At 41.7% G+C, this 12190-nt stretch overlaps 1 protein-coding gene and 1 long non-coding RNA gene across 2 annotated transcripts in view; one reads left to right on the forward strand and one right to left on the reverse strand.

The window, feature by feature from the left end:
* The window catches only part of GABRR3 (gamma-aminobutyric acid type A receptor subunit rho3), a 38831-nt gene extending 30651 nt beyond the window's left edge, over window positions 1-8180 (reverse strand). Inside the window, exon 1 of the mRNA XM_010304748.2 lies at window positions 985-8180. The gene's annotated coding sequence lies outside the window, so the exon portion shown is untranslated. The remainder of the gene's footprint in view (window positions 1-984) is intronic.
* A 283-nt stretch (window positions 8181-8463) lies between these two features.
* On the forward strand, window positions 8464-11582 carry LOC142604101 (uncharacterized). Its single transcript, XR_012838006.1, has 3 exons — window positions 8464-8504; window positions 9811-10267; window positions 10867-11582. It is a non-coding gene; the product is annotated as an uncharacterized LOC142604101 (long non-coding RNA).
* The last annotated feature ends 608 nt before the right edge of the window (window positions 11583-12190 follow it).

Raw genomic sequence — 12190 nt, forward strand, 5'->3', positions numbered from 1 at the left:
TGATCAGCCAATCCACCTTGCTGACTTCTTATTTTTCGTGGTTTTGCTGTTTAGAAACAGCATAGCATACAAAGGATGCCCGTGAGGTAAGCCATCACTGAAGAGAGAAGACAGGGGCATCCCAGTTCTGATGTCCCCTCCGAGTTCCCCTCATATCTTGACAAATCATAAAAATTCCTTCAGCTCTACATCCCTGCGACAATCTGCTGTCAAACCATAAGCACCTTGCTTTTAGAAATGTAGTAGATACAGCAATTTGTTTGGCCAGGCTGCAGCCTGGTCCATTGCTTCCACTCTTTCAGCATAGGCGCATTTTTGAATTCTCCATCACCCGCTCAGTAACCTCTTCGACATAGCCTGTGCAGGCAAAGTGATGTCAAACATTTAATCCCCCTTAAATCCCACACAAAACCATACAAAAATCTGCTTTAATGACAAAGGTCTCTAAATTAATCTTGCTTTCTATATATGTGTGTATCTGCCTAAAATAATTTTCTGTACAGATCAAGCTCTTTCATTAACTGGCTACATTGTATTGTCTTCCCAACCATTAATATAATTTCTGTTTCTGTGATCTGCAGTAGCAAACCTTTTGTCTGTAGATACAGAATTACTTTTGGACAGCACAATATCATGCAACAAGTCCAAACTAAAAATGAAGTCTTGTTTCAACATTCCTCAGTAACATTTGGAAATACCAACTTTTTTTTTCATTTTCTCTTTTCTTTTTCTAAGCTCTGCAGCTATCTATTTAATTTACCCTAAGTTTACAAGGCATGTGCATGTCTAAGATCTAGTATCCTCCCACCACTCTTAATTTTATTTTTATTTCATTTAGCCTGCCTTGTCTGTTCAAAAGCAGATTGAATTGCAAAACATTTTATTAACAAAATGTTGTTTAAGCAATAACTTGAGTATGCCCGCTTCCCTATGAAAGGTGATAAGATTTCTTGTGGGCTTAAAACTGGGCAATACTGGACACACCTTCTTAGCTGACACAGTCAAATTTATCCTTTTCAAGCCATCAGCAAGTTCAGTAATTATCAAAATTGACAGTACATTTGTTTCCTTTATCTAGGAAATTAGAGATATAATACTGAAAGTTAGGGAAATGGAAACACCCAAGCCCTGTCTAACAGATGCAGAAGTAATTCAGGTGTCCCAGCAGTAGGCTTCTTCCTAAGAAAGACAAACAAACAGAGGAATGAAAGCAAACACAGCACTGTGTGTACTGAGACTGTTAACAGCCAAGCATATTGGGATAATAATTCTGTGATGTGGACATCTGTCTCCTCAGAAGTTCCCTGAAATTCCCAACTAACTTCATTTGGGCTAAGAAATAATTCTCAGATACACATTATTTCCAGGAGGAGGTTACCAAAGGACAGCTAATTCCCACTGTTTTTTTTTCCATTTGGAGTTGAACAGTTATCTGCCTCTGATTTAAAAAAAAAAAATCCTTTCCCAACCACGCCTAAAACTTTAACAGCATTAGACTGAATAAAGTGGCCTATATCAAAGACTTTCAACCCTATTACCTATCACATTCAACATTGTTCATCATTTAATCCTTTCTTGTTCAGCAAACTTATGGAAGATCATTTGTAGCCTGACCCAGGGATAGTCACACAGTGCTTCCAGCAGGTCTGGTGTATTCCCAGGGTGGAGTTTCTGGAGAAGGTAAACACAAGGTGTAGTTAATAAGACCTTTAACAGCTTACATCAATTTGCACATCATTTGGGTGGAAAAGGGAAAATAAATAATAACTCTAATGAGAATTTATTCCAGATAGAGTTTAATACTTGTTCCCGAGCCAGTCTGGTTGTCTAGTTTCACCCAGCCTACATATATCAAAGTATCAGCACACCTGATTAAATTACATGTCGGAAAAGATCCAAGAGCCTTTGGATCCTCCTCTTTCCCTACCCAAGCACAGGCCCAACAGTAGCAGCAACAATAGCAAATCAGATAAAAAGCTAACTACACTGCAGGCTGTGTGGTAAATGTGTTACCATACTTCTGCATGTTCAGCTATCTGCACATTCATCAATGTTACCTCATTTCCAACCATTTTCCTCAGCTACAAAGGAATAACAACATGTATAAACTGTCTTCTCTGCTAACAGTAACCATCCACATTGTTTCCAGAGACTTTTGGGAAAGCTATATTTTAGATGTTACCATCATCCTTAGCTGAAAACTATAGCTATTATCCTCACTAAGCAGGAGATGTGGAATGGGGAAGGAGAGGATATTCCAGCTGTTGAGGTCTCAAGACCTTGGATCTCCAAGATCTCTGAAGGGGACCTGAGGTTAGATCATATCATGCTAATGCATAAATGTGTTGACTTTGTGTCCTGACCTCAAGGAAGTCAAAAGAGTCCATTAAAAATAAATGAGTAAAAATTGCTTTGTGTATTTGTTTCCCAGCTGGAAAAGGGAGTGCTTAGAAGCCCTGCTCCAAGGATATGGCAAAGACAAACAAGCGGGCTTTGCAGAACGAGGACTGGCGTGCCCCTGGCCAAGCTGCATATGGATGTCCCTCCCTCCAAAAGACACATCAGCCAAGACGGGAGTCTTTAACATAGAAAGAGGTAATTAGATGTTGTTTTCATTCAGCTATCAGCACCCCACTGTTTTATTATTCCTGGCTGTAGCAAGAACTTTACTACTAAGCTGTGGTGCTGAAAAGACTGCTCCATGGAGGATTTCCAAAACATGCTCAATGTTCCTTTGACTGCCTCTGCTAAATCAGCTTTAGTCAAAAATAAAGGCTGGATGCACTGACATATTCCACGACCTTCACGCCACCAATGTCATAACATTCAATATTACCTTTGTGGGGCCTTGCCTAAGCACACTGAACATCTAAGCACTACCCCTCTCTCCTTGGCTATGGCATATTTCCAGAAATTAATTGTCTAGCCCACACACGGAAAGTCTTCAGGAGGGACTCCTGCAGAGTGAAATGGTGAACACTTCCATTAACGAGTCTGTAATATCAGTGAGGGCAACTAGATGTCACCCACAGCAACAGGGTTTCTTCATACTAGAGTTGTTTTCATTTCCTCTGGGTAAGAGAGCATTCCACAGAGCAGATTATAGTATCATTATAAATTACCATTACGAAAACAGGTTCATCTCCTATGCATTTGTCACTAATAAATTCTAAAGTGATCCTTCTTTGCAGAAGAATAAAGACAAGATAATACACTTTGCTTGTATTGGGCGAGGTGTTGATAGGTCCTTGTATTTAAATACAGAACATTGTCTCTTTGCTACCATTAAAATATTTCTTTAAAATTATCCCTCCTCTGTAGCCCATGAAAAGTTTGTAATGCTTCTCTTTCAAAGACAAAACCCAGTGCATGCTAACAGTGCACAAGCTCATTGGAACAGTTTACAAACAACCAAGCAAGCAAAAGAAATAAAGGTAAATACCACACTTTTAGTACCAAAAAATGAGAGGCCTTGTTCTAGCGAGCAAAATAATATGCAGTTTCAGGTAATTACAACCTGCAACTACAGACCCCTCTCTGCCACAGATCACGAAGCAAAGCAAATTGACCACAGCCATTATAAAAACAAGAACAGAAAAATGCCAGGGATGAAGAGATGCTTCAGAGGCTGGAATTTTGCAGAAAATCTGAGCGCATCTAAAGACCATTTTAAACATATGGAGCTGAAACACCATAGCACACTAGCATTTAACAACCTGTAAATTAGCTGCACAACACCGAGAAGAGATGCAACGTGGAAGGGGGAGCATAGGTTTACCTGGAATGTAATTTTTATTCTCCTAATCAGAGAATGAAACACAAGGAAAAAAACATTCCTAAGAGTATCCTAAGAGGAACTTTTTTCTGATAAACAACCAGCAAATCGTAGAAAGCAGATTAACCAGAGCAGTGACTGTGATATATGAATGCAATACTGCCGCGCAAGAATAGGCAGTGTTTTGCTTTTCTATGGTAAGAGACTCAGTGCACCATTATGTCATGGTGACTTGCAAAAATAGTAGTCAGAATTAAGGACACTTTGTCCTGTTTATATTAAGACAGATGATGAACCAAGTTTCCAGAATAAGGTATCCATTCACATTTCCTAACAAGATGAAGTGAGAGGAAAGCAGAGACTGAGCATTATGATTTCAGTTTGCAGATCTCCGAACAGATGAAGTGCTTTACTTAACTCTTGCAGTGGGACCCAGCTCTTATCGCCCTGCTCTTTACCAAGTCTCTTAGTAGGGGTGGCAAATGAACGTTTATCCTGTCCCAAGTAGCCTAAGGTAACAAACTGGGCACATCAGGACTGCAAAGTACTAAAAGAGAAAAGAACTCAAAAGCCAGCAAAACCCACAGTTCAGCCCAAAATCTGTGCAAGATTTTTGCATGGTGCTTACTGAGATGGACTATCCCCCTGAGGTTTTGCAACCAGCTTAAACAGAACTATTGAGCTACTGCTGAAACACTGTCCCCTCCTTCACCCCTGCAGTGCACTACTACTTGCTACCCTTACTTCACCATCAGCAACTGCTCAGCCAGTTGTTAAAGGAATGGGCAGCAGTGTGGGACGGAGGATCTGCCCTCTCTCTGCGGTGAGAGGGGTTAAGCCAGCCTTGAAACTGTACACTTAATTTCTGCTAGTCAATATAAAAAATAGCAATAATATTGAAGTAAGCACATAATATTTTCCATTAGTAGTAAAGCTAAATCTCCAACTTGTAATCTAAACTCTAAAGTGCAACTTGCAAATAACATGAACTCAGAAGCCACTATGAGAAATACAAAATGTTCAGCTTCTAGTTGGCTTCATTGGCAACTGAGTGGTCAACACATCTTAAAATCAGTACTCTGAAAACCGTACACAGCCCAGTTGGCAAGACATGCTAATGAGAGATCAAAATCCTAGAAATCAAATGTACCTTTAGTGGTCTGTCTTTTCTTCTCATTAGAGAACAATCATTTGTTATGTTTCATTAAGATAAAGTGCAGTTCATTAAAAAGGACAGCTCGACAATTGCCTGAAGATTGTCGTGCTACATGAAGTCTCCTCAGGTGAATGGATGTCCTCAGAGACATCCATTTGCAAACACGGCATGGCACCTGTAGAAGGTTTGCAGCCTTCCAGAGCAGCAGCTGGTGGCCTGGAGAGTTGGCACTGAAATGGCTTAAGACTGGAGACTAAATCCCACTCCTGGGAAGCTTGTCCAATTTCTAACTCTCTTCACCCATTGCCTATTCATCCAAAGGATTATTTTAGAACTGACAAGATCATAATCCACCTAAGGCAGGCATATTTTCCCATATAAAACAGCCACTTAACACCAGACTTGAACAGATGACCCTGTTTGGCACAGGAGTCTTTTCTGCCTTTCCTTCAATTTACAAAACTCAGTCTTCTGTTTGCTCTAGAACTGTGGCGGCTTCACACTTTTGTACAATCAGATACTTGCTTTGAAAAAAGTGACATGAACAACAAAGAAAAAACATACATTTCCCTGATTCTTTGCATTCCCTATTTCCAGAGCCTCAAAATCGGGGATTCTTTCTCTTTCATCATTTTGCCCCGGACAGAACAATCATTGAATTAATTTCATCCCTAAATCCCTTTACTCAGCTTCTACACCAGCAATTCTGAAAGTAAAATAATCAGTTTTACTGCCTCTAGTTCAGGAACAATCTGCATCTTGAGGGTGATCTCTGGAAAAAAAGCGGCCACATTCCTCCTAGATTTACACTTCTCATAAACTCAGTGGCAGAAAACTTTGCCTTTCCACCACCTCAAATTGACCACAGGCACAGGATACAGCTACCCCATGCCTGCATTTATGTTCTTCTCCTCCTAGGAGGGGTTTCTAGAGTTTGGTTCTTTATGTCTGTAGTATATATTCCTTCAAAAATCTTCTAGCATCTTTCACGAGTGAGGGAAGATCAAGGATATGACCTATAAGCCTAAGCAATTCACAGAAAACAAGGGTTTGCAACAGTATGGTGTAGCCCCAAGAAGTAAGCTGGTTTGCTATCTATATAGCCTGAACACTGCACTTCAATCTGAAAAGCAACATAAACTGCATCAGAACTTTTTTCCTCTTTCTTCCTTGGCAGTCTGGCAAATACCACTGTCTCAGCAGCATGTACCAGTCAGATCCTAACTGCTATCTGAAGTTCTTTTGGCTCATTTCCCTCCACAGACTGAAATGAAACAATTCAGCAACTGTGTTTACTCTTTTCTTGCTGCCACACTGATGTTTATTAAGCATTTTCCACAAAATGGATATCGGAACATGCCAAGCTTGTTGTCCAGGAGCCAACAATATCTCCCATGGGAAATAATTTATGAAATGTATTTAATCTCTACAAAACTCCTTTTCCATCACCAATGAACATGAGGAGAAAAAAAATGTTGAATAGTGGAAAAAATGTGTCTTTCGGCTTTGGCACTGCAAACTTTTTTCATTTTACAGTCAAAAGAGAGACAGATTTATTGATTAAAGTCTGATCTCTATTGGTCATAAAACAGCTTCAGAAGCCATCAGGAACAATTCAGCATGGCTGTTTTCCAGGCTTTTCCTCCCCATTGAAAACTTCCAGAGAAACATATGTTAACATCACAGAGCAGGTGCTCATTTCAAATTGGAAAGCCAATTTTAACTACCCGATTTGTATTTGTAAGTAAATAAATATATTTAAGTTTTATATACTTTGGACTTAGTAGGGGGGCTACCCATATTTGGGTCTTCTAAGGGTTTTACACAACCTCCATTTTCCTAGTGGCTGCCAACAGAATGCATATGTAAATCAACAAACATTTGAACAATCCACATTTCCTGCGAATGAATGAAAAATGCTATTTTTTTTTCCTACATATTTGGATACCTTGCAAGGCAGAATGGGCAAAGGACTGAGACAGACACATAAAGAAGCAAGAAGCAACATTTGAAATGCAGCAACTGTTAAAAAGAAATAAATTCATCTTGGTGTGTTGCAGAAATAATAGTTCCAAGAGGAAGCATCTAAGTGTACAACAAGAATATTTCCCTGGGGAATTTACAAGTAATGCTACTGTTGAGTTTCTTCAATTTCTCTTCCACACACTCTTTTGATGCTTGGGTATTAACAAAATCTTGAAGGAGAGAGAAGTGAAGTGATAGACAGCAGCAGTGAAGGTTGGTTTGAAATTTGCTCAATGTGTGAAAATGTATGTTCCTGGTAAGAACTGTTCCTTCCCACAATTTCAATTAAAAAAAATAATGTTAAATCAAGGCAGAAATAACCAGAGTGTGATGGGGTGTGTGTGGGGGGGTGTTATTCTGTCTGCTGAAAACTTCCATGTGCTGGCAAGTCACTCCCCCAGTCACCAGACCCTCAAGCCAGGCTGTCCCACAAGGTGACAAGAATGGTGATGCAGCTGACCTCACTTTTCAGTAGGGAAGAGGACACCCCACCTATCCCAATATCTCACAGTGTCTATTGAAAGACAGAGTAATGCAGGCATTCAGCAGTTCTATTAGCTCTCTGTGACTGACAGGTGAAGCCAACAGAAACGTGCATAAAATCAAATTTCTGAGGCCTTGCCTGAGCTCTAGCTCTCGTGTTCATTATTTCGCTGTTAACATAAAGATAATTCCATACAAATGTCTGGGCTGTGAGCTGCAATACAAGTATCCTGGCTGTGCCATGTTCCATCTGTAAAAGATTCATCGAGTATAGCTGAGATGGCAAATAAAATGGAGTACCTTCACTGCAGGATCACCCCTGCTGTGATGCCTTCAATGCAGAAATGTGAACCCAGCAATTGCCTTTAAGTGCAGGAAAAGCTATGGGGGATACAGAACGTGTGTACACAGCTTCCCTAAGAGCATCGAGTGTCTGCCTTGTCACAAAAAGAGACAGATGGATGCCCACAGAAAGATCAGGGCATCAGTTTTTTCAAATCCAGGACAGACACAAAGACATATCTCTTCATAGCTGTATGAGGATGCTCCAAAATCAATGCAAGTTTCTACAGACTATCAGCACAGATGATTATTTGCATGTAGTATTATGACAGATACACACAAGAACAGGCATCAGGATAAACAATAGTACAGTCACTCACAAATGTGTACATATAAAATCTGGAAAAGGTACCAAGATAGGCACAGAGAGAGAGGAAATGCCAGAGAGAAGTAGACCAAAAAAGCCTGTAGAGAAAGGTGCAGCGACAGGTAGTTCTCTTTTCCAGCTCTGCCTCCCCACACAGCCAGGTCAGACCACTGGATGCCAATGTGGGACCCAAGATAGATGAATTATCTTTCTCCCGTTTTTTGTTCGTTTTTTTTTTTGTTTGTTTTTTTTTTTTTTGAGAGAGAGGAAAAAACGAAGCTGGTCACTATTTCACAATTTTTTTCCTCATTCTGGAAACATCTTGGCAAAAGCTGAGGTATCTTTTTTTTTTTCTTTTTTTTTTTTTTCCCCAGAAACGTCCTCAGGCAGTGCATTCTCTTTCGAGGCCACACAAGGTAAATGGCTGGAAAACACCGCATCCCGCCACGGCTGTGACACGAGAGGAGCGCGGTGGCCGTTTGCGGGGCGGGGCGGGGGGGGAAGGCGGAGCCGTTAACGCCGGTAGAGAGATGGCGGTTGCGAAGTAACGGTCGCTTCCGCACAACGGCCGCAAGATGGCAGCGCCAGCCGCGCCAGCGGCGCGCGTCCCTCTTCCGCGCCCACGCATGAATGCGGGGTCCGGGATGCCGCGAGGCCCTCACCCTCGCCGGCAACGGCAGCAGGCGGCACAGGGGCTGCGCCGCTTCCTCTTCCCCTCCGGTGGGGGAGGCTGTGGGGAGCGAGAAGGGCTGGGGAGGGGGGGAAGGAGAGAAAATGGCCTCCGGTGGTTGCAGGAGGGGCAGAGGGAGAGGCTGCTGGAGGAGGAGGGCGGCTCTTCAGCAGACTCGAGGAAGAGGGTCCTCATCCGGAGGGCGATATGAGACAAAAGCCGGATAAGGCCAGCAGGCAGTCTGAGCTGGGAATTTTCAGAAAGTATAAGCTGATAAAAAGGGAAGGGGACAGCAGCAGGGAAAAAAAAAAGGTGATAGCGAGGCTAGTCAGATGTCCTAGTTTGGCCAAGAAGAGCCCGGTTGACACATCCATGTTTGGCAGTCTGGTTTTCTTCAGCTGACTTTTGCCACAGGTTGTCCAGAGCACCTTCCCTGACATTCCTTACAGAGACTGATTTCCAGCCCCTTAGCACAAGAATAAGATAGGCTTTGCTGACTATAGTTTGATCTTTATTCCTTCAGTGGTCCTTGGTATATGGTACGAGAGACCATTAGAAGTCATTTAAAATTGAAATAAAGGCAGCGGCTTTATAAAGTACGACAAAAAGCTGATGGGTTTAGTCAGACTGATCAGAAATAAGAACACTAGAAAAAGGTGATGTTCATTAGTAAAAATGAGCACACCTGTCCACAAATAATTTAGTATTGGCAATAGCCTAATTACCTTATGTAGCTTAAGAATATTTTAGTTAGTGATAGTACACAGGATGAGTCTACTCAGAAATGGTGTTCCTGGTTACAGAGACCCAGTCTAAAGCATCGGCATCCGTAACAGCCCACGGCAGGGAGCCACACAGTGTCCTTACCCAATCCGGGTAAAAATACCTCCTGGCACTTGGCTTGAACGGGCCATTGCCACCACCTTTCACTGTCATTCTTTATGTATTCTTTTGTTCTTTATTTACTTGTGATTGCTTATGTTGGAGATGTCAAGTAAAATATTTTCATCTTATTAACTGCAAGGGGTCCGAATTTCTCTGAATCCTTGTAGTTCACATTGCATATAGGAGGACACAGGCCCCAGTCCGGATGCTGGTTTGTGCCATCAGATTCAAACACATGCTCTGTTGTATAATCTGACCCAGACGGTGTGCCCTACTATTGTGTGGCCCCTGCCAGATTACGTAAGGTGACACACCATCTGCAGTGACATCTGTGACCTGATACAGGTGGCATCACTCTGTAGCACATGTTAAGAAGGGGAAGAGGCTCCTTTCAGCCCACGTCTTTTTTTCACTTTTAATCTGGTCACCTTAGCACAAGGCGTTCCTAGAGCCTCAGCAATGGCCTTCAGCTCTCACCAATATTAGCAGGAGCATCAAGATATATATGGGGGAAAAAACACCACAGATTTGCTGATGTGGAAATAATTTGGGGGCCAATGTAGTAGGCATTTTGCCCCTAAATTTCAAAAGTTGTCAAGTGCAAAAATTCAGGAAGACTTGAAGGTAAGTGATTTTGAATAGCAGGTATGAGATACTGTTTTGCTTGCCTTCTATTTTGTTAGTCTTGAGTGGTCATATTTAAAAGCTTTTCCAATAACAAGCGTAAACAAAGTTTTATTTTACAGGGAGTGTGGGTCTGCCAAGTATTACGTTACAGCCTGTTCTAGATCTGCAGTGTTCAGGAAAATGCCATAGAAAGGAAGGTGCTAAACTTGCTAGGTACAGTAGTGGGGGGTCAGTCCATAGCTTGTGGACTCGGAGAATACAAAGAGAAAGAAAAAAAAAATTATGCTTGGGAAATGCAGAGATACTCCAGCACCCTGAGATGGCAGGAGTATGATTAATACTGTGTGGATGGGGGAATGCACGTGCAAACTCTGGCTGAGACGTTTCCAGAAGTATGAGCTAACTGAGCCTTGACCTTGAGTCCTAGTCAAAAATTAGGTTAATTTTTAGGGGCACTGGATTTATGCCTCTTTCTAAATAAACACTGAGTTGATTAATACCTGCGGCAAAGCATTGGGTTTCACAGGCTCAGGGACTCAGACTTGCTGCAGAATGCTGTCGAATATTTCTGAAGTGGATTTTTTTCTGTAACAAAGGAGCTTCGCTCAGCACACAGTGGGCAACATGCAGCTGTTATCAATGTACACCATTGTGTAACTCACTCGGGTTTGATCAATCCCAAAGAGTGTGACCCTCCCGCAGCAGGAAGTATCGCTCAGTCCCGGTGCAGGCAGACTCCCAAATACGCCCAGGCTTCCAGAGTTACGGTTGGCAGCCTCAATCAACACCCCACAACGCCCAGCCCCGTCAACTGCTCGGAAACACACCGCAGCTACGTGTGATGATGGATTCTTGGGTACATGGGTGCCTCCCACTGATGGCAATAGCAAGGGATTTTATTCATAACTGTTTTTAAAAGAATCACACTGAAAATACATGTGATAACATCCCTGTTTGCATCATGAGCATCTCATCCCACTGCATCGGGAGAGAACTGAACAAGAGGGGAGAAATTCAGGGCTCTAAAATCGTAATTTGTGAAATGTCAGGGAAAAATAAACTGATTCTGATTGTTTCACTGAAAAACTATTTCTCTCTTTTCTGCTTTTCACAAAGCTTATTTTACCTCTTTGCTTTCCAGGCTGCAGATCAAGGTGTTCAGCAATAGAGAAAAGGATGGTAAAGGATACAGAGTTGAGCATATCACGATTCAGTGCAACAGAGAGGCAATTATTAAACCATCTGCTTTCTGCAGCCTGTAGGGTTTTCAGCATTTTATAAGGAAAACTGTTTGAAAAGCGACTTTCTGTCCTGCAGCATTAAATGAATATACCTACTTTTGTAGGTATATTGTATTTGTAGTTGAAAGCATTGGACAAACATCCACTGCTCAGTGTCTGTAGAATTTCTGCCCCTTCTGTGTCAGTTCCCTGATCCTGCAGGATCTTCATTCCAACTTGTTTAAAATTGGTACAAAAATATATATTATACAAATATTACTACTACTGCAAAAGTGAGGTAGGCAGCTGTATCACTACTGCTAAATATCTTTCCTTGTTAAACACTAGATCAGTAATGCTCTGATATGAAGCCTTATCTACAGGAGGAAAATGTAGGGTTTAGAAAGACTGTACCAAGTCACCTAGAGTCAGCCTGAAAGTGCAGCTATGCAAATTGAAGTAAAAAGCAGTCATGATGCTTATACACCCGTTGGCAATGATTCACACTTTTGTTTACGCTTTGAAAATCATCTTTGCCATAAATGTTCTCTTGGGTACTTGTGTTTCCCTGTCTTTTTACAAGACAATTTCTCACTTTCATCGTCTCCTACCCAGAACACAGCTAGTCAAGTAGAGGCTGTAACTCTCAACAAACCCTCCCAAGTATATAGAAAGATTAGGTAAGGGTGTTATTATTGGC

This window comes from Balearica regulorum, chromosome 1 (genome assembly GCF_011004875.1).
Source record: "Balearica regulorum gibbericeps isolate bBalReg1 chromosome 1, bBalReg1.pri, whole genome shotgun sequence".
NCBI lineage: Eukaryota > Metazoa > Chordata > Aves > Gruiformes > Gruidae > Balearica > Balearica regulorum.